Source organism: Pseudophryne corroboree, chromosome 5 (genome assembly GCF_028390025.1).
Source record: "Pseudophryne corroboree isolate aPseCor3 chromosome 5, aPseCor3.hap2, whole genome shotgun sequence".
NCBI lineage: Eukaryota > Metazoa > Chordata > Amphibia > Anura > Myobatrachidae > Pseudophryne > Pseudophryne corroboree.
In genome coordinates, this window is record NC_086448.1 from 754,040,657 (window position 1) to 754,048,052 (window position 7,396).

General features: G+C 46.4%; 1 protein-coding gene across 3 annotated transcripts in view; it reads right to left on the bottom strand.

The window, feature by feature from the left end:
- The window catches only part of CPQ (carboxypeptidase Q), a 1,143,103-nt gene extending 1,136,039 nt beyond the window's left edge, over positions 1-7,064 (bottom strand). The window contains exons 1-2 of one of the 3 annotated variants that reach the window (XM_063924159.1): positions 6,755-6,848; positions 3,103-3,273 (exon numbers count right to left, since the gene is read on the bottom strand). The gene's annotated coding sequence lies outside the window, so the exon portion shown is untranslated. Of the gene's footprint in view, positions 1-3,102; positions 3,274-6,754; positions 6,849-7,019 lie in introns of those variants that run through there. The other 2 variants (XM_063924160.1, XM_063924158.1) reach the window with 2 other exon arrangements.
- Between the last annotated feature and the right edge of the window lie 332 nt (positions 7,065-7,396).

Here is a 7,396-nt window from a genome sequence, read left to right on the forward strand (position 1 = left end):
TAAATTTTTGTATTATTGTTACCTCACCGGTTAATAAAAACTTTAAAAAAAAAAAAAAAAAACTCGTCAATAATTCCTTCCAAGTCTGTAGTTTTCACTCTAGGTTTCCACTTCAGCAAATGTACCTCAGACAGGAAAGGGATAACCTTACTGCAACACCGTTTGGTGGGGGTCATTCCGAGTTGATCATAGCTGTGCTAAATTTAACACAGCTACGATCATTCACACTGACATGCGGGGGGACGCCCAGCACAGGGCTAGTCCGCCCCGCATGCCAGTGCCGCCCACCCCCCCTTCCCCCCAGAAGTGTAAAGGCATTGCACAGCGGCGATGCCTTTGCACTTCAAGAGTAGCTCCCGACCAGCGCAGCTTTAGCGTGCTGGCCGGGAGCTACTCGTCGCTCTCCAGCCCGCAGCAGCTGCATGTGACGTCACGCAGCCGCCGCGGCCCGCCCCCCCTGCTAATCCGCCTGCGTTGGCCGGACTGCGCCCCCTAAACGGCGACTTAACGCTGCCGTCCAGCCGCCTCCCGCCCAGCGACCGCCTCTGCCTCAGAGGCGATCGCTAGGCAACGACGGCTGCCATGCGCAGTTCCGACCCGATCGCTGCGCTGTGAGAAACTGCAGCGAGCGATCGGGTCGCAATGACCCCCGATATCTTAATATATCATACCTTTTCATAAAGTATCACACTCAAATTTAGTAAGTGATAAACTTGCTCATCATCCTCCACAAATTGGGGTGCTTCTTAAGCTTTCTTCCTCCAATAGAGTATATGTAACAGAAATGCGATTTATTTAGGATACTTCATCACAAGTCCCTGCTATACCTGCAGTACAACTGTCTCATTTACTAACGTTGCATTTAGGGCACAGGATGTGTACAGAACCAAACCACAGCAACCAATTGGCACAAGTTAGACAGTGAAAGGGTTTGCCAACCTTGGACCTTATGCATGTCGACAAGTCGTGGTCGACCTAATGAGTATCGACTTAAGTGTTGTCGACCTGAAGACCAGATACCAAACAAACGCCTGCAGGGTGCCGGGTTTCTGAAAAAATAATTAGGAACCAAATAGTGTGGTTATGTCTTGTAATGTATCAAATATCTGATCACTACTAAAACTACTTGAGTAAGAGAGAATGTTAAAAGCGAGTGAAAGCAATAAGTTGAATGAATGAACTACAGTATATTAGAGATCAAACACATATGGGCAGTCACTGGGGTATTTATAATGGGTACAGTGTGTGTGGTGCACAGGGGCCCCCCATGGTCCAGGGGGGCCCACACCGCACACTCTGCATGCATTTTTTTTATTAATACTTACCATCTGAAGTGCGAGTCACAGCAGCAGCACTACAAAAATGACTGGGAAAATGACGCGGGGCCATTTTTCTGGTGTTTTGCACATGCACAGTAGGAAAAAATCACAGGGAAAATGGCCACCGTGGCATTTTCCCAGAGACCTACACATGCACAGTAGAATCTGAGACAGCGCTAGGGTCCCGTAGTGACCCTAGTGCCCAGAGTCAAAAGCCGTGCCGACTAGAGAGGAGGGGGCCCAGAAGGAGACTACACACGGGCCTCCTCCTCTCTTAACCACTCAACTGACAAATTTTCCCCCAAAAAAAACGTTCAGAAATTGTCTTTTTTTTTTTTGTGAATTAGGTGAAGAACATGGGCCAAAGGTAATAGAGTGAGAGTTTCAGAAAGTGAGAGATTTGGTAAGGGGTTTCAGGTTTTTCTTTAAAGTGGCAATCATTTACACAGACCAACCTGGTTTTGCAGTGTAAATGATTGCCACTTTAAGAAAAATCTTACCAAATCTCTCACTTTCTGAAACTCTCACTGTATTACATTTGGCCCCATGTATTTAAACTTATCCAACGTGATTTTATTAAAAATAAAAAAAACATTTATTTGTTAAAAAAAAAAAAAAAAAAAAATCCCCACCAAATATCAGAATATCGGTCATAGCCATCGGAAACATTGTTTTATTTTATTTTAAAAGCTGGGACAGCCATCAGGTACACAGGTGAAGCTAATTTACACTTCCCCAGTGGCTGCTATTGCCTGCAGCCACTGGGTGGGGGGGTCCTGCCGTGCTGACCGATTAGCAGTGATCTGCAGCACGGCATGCACTGGTGGAGGGTGTAGGGAGACAGAGGTGTGGTCTTCAGTATGCCGAATGTCGGGATCCCGGCGCACAGTATACCGGCGCCGGGATCCCTACACCCGGCATATCGACAGCTATTCTCCCTCATGGGGGTCCACGACCCCCCTGGAGGGAGAATAAATAGCGTGGCGTGCGTAGCGCGCCACCGTGCCCGCAGCGTGGCAAGCGCAGCGTGCCCGCAAGGTCCCAGGGATACGTACCCCTGGGCCGCCCTTTCCAAAAGAGCCCCCTGCCACACTACAAATCGGATCTCTTTTCCGATCCGATCTGTGGTGCTGTACTCCCGTCCGCACTGCAGCAGCGGCTGTACAAACAGGACAGCTGAGCGACGGCTCAGCTGTCCAATAACGTATGAGTGAAGTAGGCTGCCCCAATGGCTGAGCAGCAGGCTGCTTCACTCATACATGATTGGAGAGCTGAGCCGTCGCTCAGCTGTCTGTGCGGTTGGCGGGGATGGGAGCGCAGTTCGATCGTTGGCTGGTATGTGACCCCCCCCCCCCGCCCTCCTCCTCTCTTGAATAGGGGCCCCACTGTCTTAAGTACCCCGGGCCCCCCATGGACTTAATCCGGCTCTGGTACAAACAGAAGCACAACTCAATCCACCACCACATAACGGACATTAAGGATGACAGATAAGTACAATCAACTTATTTAAATTATTTTGCTGAACTTCTCAATAAGAAACTGTTGGTCTAAGGGTGCCAAGAAAACAATGATATTCTGTAAAAATGAAGCCATCCAGCATTTGTTGGCTACATTCAAAATCAGACAGTGTATGCTCCTGAGGCTATTACAACTGGCTCCTATACTACTTTCTGCATAGACTTTTCTTTTTCAATTTTAAAATATTTCCTGCCCCACATACCGTAAGTGTACAGCAGAGCTAAGAAGCTATAAACCCGTGAGGAACAGTAACGGCAGCACTTACCACCACAAGCAGACCTTCTTATAGTAATGAAAGTGCAGGTTCTGCATCCAAAGTTCACGAAGGACCAAGGTACAGTATGGCAGCTGGAGGATTGGGAGAGATGCTGCCTGTTTTATGTTTTGTCTGAGACACTTCTGACTGCCCACTTAACCTCCTGACAAAGCGGAACACCTAGCATAAATAAATATAATGCTTGAATAAAAACAAGGACTGTTCTACAGCCAAGGGATGTTCTTACAGCCGTAAAATAATATATTCATTTAAAAAAAAAAACCAATATAACACTTTCTAAATATCATTTTGTTGCATCTAGATGTGTGTTTTTTTGTTTTAGTCCAGAAGCAAATATTACTTTCCTGATCCAACTGCTCAATTCTCACAAAGGTGACATTCTACAACGGAAAGAACATACCTCCCAACTGGCAACGATTTTGTCGGAACAATCGGTCACTTGTTGTTCGGACACTGTCCCGTCATCCCACCCGTGGATTGCAGTGTTCTGCAGTGGGGAGGGGGAATTGGGAGGCCCCCTATAACTTTCTGCAGGGGTGAATAGACACGGGGCCTAATTCAGACCTGATCGCTGCTGTGCGTTTTCGCACAGCAGCCGATCAGGTCTGAACTGCGCATGCGCCGGCAGCCGACTGACTGACAGGCAGAGGCGGTCGCTGGGCGGGCCAACGGCGTTTGGGCGCCGTTTTAGGGGCACGGTCCAGGCAACGCAGGCGTGTTCGGACCATGCGGGGGACGGGCCGGATCTGCGCTGGTAGGGAGCTACTCTTCAAGTACAAAAGCATTGCCGCTGTACAATGCTTTTGTACTTGTGCGGTGGGGTAGGGCCTGACATGCATGGCGTACTAGCCCTGTGTTGGGCGTCCCCCCATATGTCTGAGTAACTGATCGTAGATGTGCTAAATTTAGTGCATCTACGATCAGGTCTGTGCGAATGGGAGAGAGGGACTAGGGGCGTGGCCAGTAGCTCCTAGAGCGATGACAGTGACGTAAACGCGGGCGTGTCACGGTCACAGCATTCTCGTGAGATCACCACCCCTAACACTGAGTCCTCGCCCCATGCACAGGCGGGTTCATCCATTTTGCTGGATCAATAATTATACCACCTGTCTCCATATAGAGAAGTCCTGAAAACATGACGTGTTGGGGAAACTTGAGGACTGAACTTGAGAACCACTGATCTAGCGCATTCTGTAAAATGATAGCTGAAAGATGATTAGTTACTTTCAGTAACTTCTCCACCTGTCCTCTTTAGAAGGTTTGATACATCTCACCCTTAGGGGTCTATTCGTGAAGCAGTGATAAGAGTGGAGAAGTGAGCCTGCGGAGAAGTTGCCCATGGCAACCAATCAGCTGCTCCGTACAATGGTATAGTATGCAAATTATAAATGTTACTTCAATGCTGATTGGTTGCCATGGGCAACTTCTCCAATGCCTCATTTCTCCACACATTTCACTGCTTCATGAATAGACCCCTTAATCACCCAACATTTTTATTTATCCACTGCAAATTTGACAGTTAATTTAAATGGCTGATTGGATGCCATCACTAAACTGTGATCTCATACGTTCAAACAAAGGGCCCATTTATCATTGAGTTTTAGCTATTTAAAACTTGTTGTGTATGATAAATGGTGCTCCAGGGCCCTAGAGTTAGCTACACAGTCAGCCATTTTTTTTTATAGGACTGACAAACTGACGTTTTTTGTTGTTTTTGCCTTGCCAGTGAAAGGTCCTGACATCGGCGTTACACAATAAGCGTTTTTTTTTTTTTTTTAAAGTTAATGATTTTCTACCACACCACACTGAATTTGCATATGTCCGCCCACAAGGATAAATCATCGGAAATATGGACGGATTATTATTAATAAGAATGACCATACACTGCATGATATCGGGATCTTTTACCAAATATCTTCTGGCAAGTGTGACTGATTCGATAATCAAACTGAGCGTAAACTGGAGCAACCTTCACAGTGAGTGGGATGTAATGCCTTCCGAGTTGGCCGGAGGTGCGGGTTGCTCTGACTTTTTAAAGCGGCAATCCTTTACAAGGCCAAACCATGCCTTGTAAATGATTGCTGCTTTAAAAAAAGGTCAGAGTTCGACTGGCAACGCACACCTCTGGCCAGCCGGCACAGCATTACATCCCACCCAGGATGTTCTCAGAACTATCCATGGGGTTATTATGGCAAAACCATCCTTAAACCACACTTAGGGAGCTGCACCGCTCCCTGCTTTGTGGACAACCCATTATTTTATCCGCTAAAATTAAAGCTGAAACATAAAATTCCCAACAGTTTCACTTTGTTCCGATTCGCTCTACTCTTTCCTGAAATTCCAGCATCTATTAAATACTTCGGCAAACACTAAGAAGGCCATCGAGCTTCAGTAAAAGGGTGCATATGATCTTAAACCTAATTGAATAATTGGCACTAGACAAAGAGGACCTCTGAAGAACACTGTACATTTAAGCTCATCTAGCGAATTATCTGCTACATTTCCGTCTGGAACAGGTTTTCCTGAATGGACTCTATTATGATTATGGTACTGAGAATGACTTTGCACCACCTGATCATAATAAGGCCTCATTAGCTGCAAACCGCAAGTCCTGTTGTATGAAAATAAGAGCATTGAGCCTTTCATTAGTGATAATGCTTTAACACAGGGGAATTAAAGCAATGTGATGTCTGCGCATAACAGATCATGTGATCAGTCATCATGTGATCCTAATGTCACACTGTAAGAGATATACAGTAAGTCAACACAACTCCGTGTAGCATTGTCACTGCAGCAGTAAAACTATGACAAGGGGGTTTTGCTAGAAATACGAGTGACGGCTTAGAGAGCCAACAGTAGCTCTCAAGCAAATTGCTCCACTAATACCCCTTTCACATCGCAATGCGGGTCGCAGCCGGGAATTGGAAACGGATCGTCCTTCTCGTGTGCGACCCGACCAGGCAATGGCGGGTGTGGGGCGGAGCCAGGATAGGGAGCGGAGGAGGAGGCGGCGCTGGGAGATGAGATCATCTCCGCGCCGCCTCTCCCTATGCAGTGAACAGGTCACGGGTCGCATCCCGTTAATACTGCACCTGACCCAGTATTTAACCCGGGAATAACCCTTCTTTATTCCCGGATTGAATTACCGGGTCAGGTGATCCGGGAATTCTTCACTGGCCCCTTTCACACCACACAGTGACCCGCGTCGACCCGACAATATTCCAGGTCGATGCTGGGTTATTTGTGCAGTGTGAAAGGGGTATAATACAGCGCTTTTGCGAACCCTTAGCACATGCGCACTGGGCTACAAGCATGAATTGCCACCTCTCACATTTGCGAGAAACAGCAAAGAGAGAACAGCGCAGGCCAATCTCGTCCTCGCCGGAACAGTCTTCTTTGCATGGTCTGTCCCAATAAGTATTTCATATATGTGAGAAAAATGCAAGCTATCACAAAAACGCCAAAAAATTTTTTATAGGATGTTGCAGTTTTTACTAAATAAGAGCCCATACCTACAAATGGCATGCCCTGATATATAAACACCTGACAGTATCACAGAATGCCTGAGAAACACAGTCTATTACTGTAGCACACTTTACAATTACAGTATCACATATTTACTAACTCACTGCAACTTTACCTGATGAGACACATGATAAGCACATGAGACACTAATAAGCAGCCGATGAGGAGATGGTAGATGCTAGAATCAAGTGGGCTAAGGGACCTTTTCCGTAAGGGGGAGGAGTTACGACGCAAGGGGGAGGAGCTAGGGAACCAACCCCTCCAGAAAGGAAAGAAAGAAGCATGCTGAAATAAAATATTAAAATGCACCAAACTCCTGCAATACATGAAGCATATGCCAAAATATATAAACATAAATCAGTTATAAACCGGCAGCTTACCAAATGTCAAGGAAGCATAGCAATTCCTCTCTATTCACAGGAGGTCGAACTGAGTGTCACTTCCCTGTCCCCAATGTCCGGAGTATCGGAGTCAGAGCTGCTACCACTAGATCTTGGTCTTCAAGAAAATGGCGGCTCATGTAAGTAAATAGCCCTAACCTGGAGACACTTTTGTGACTGAACTTTATGTCCTGAATCAAAAATGATGTCGGAGGGGAGATCTTATAGTATAAACACACACACGATTACAATCAGGAGAGTATGATTGTCACTGATCTTACAGAACACAATACATTATCTTACCCATTAGAGGGAAAGAAAGAAAATACTCTGACAGATCATAGATTTGGCCAATGGACACCCCCGAGAATAATGGT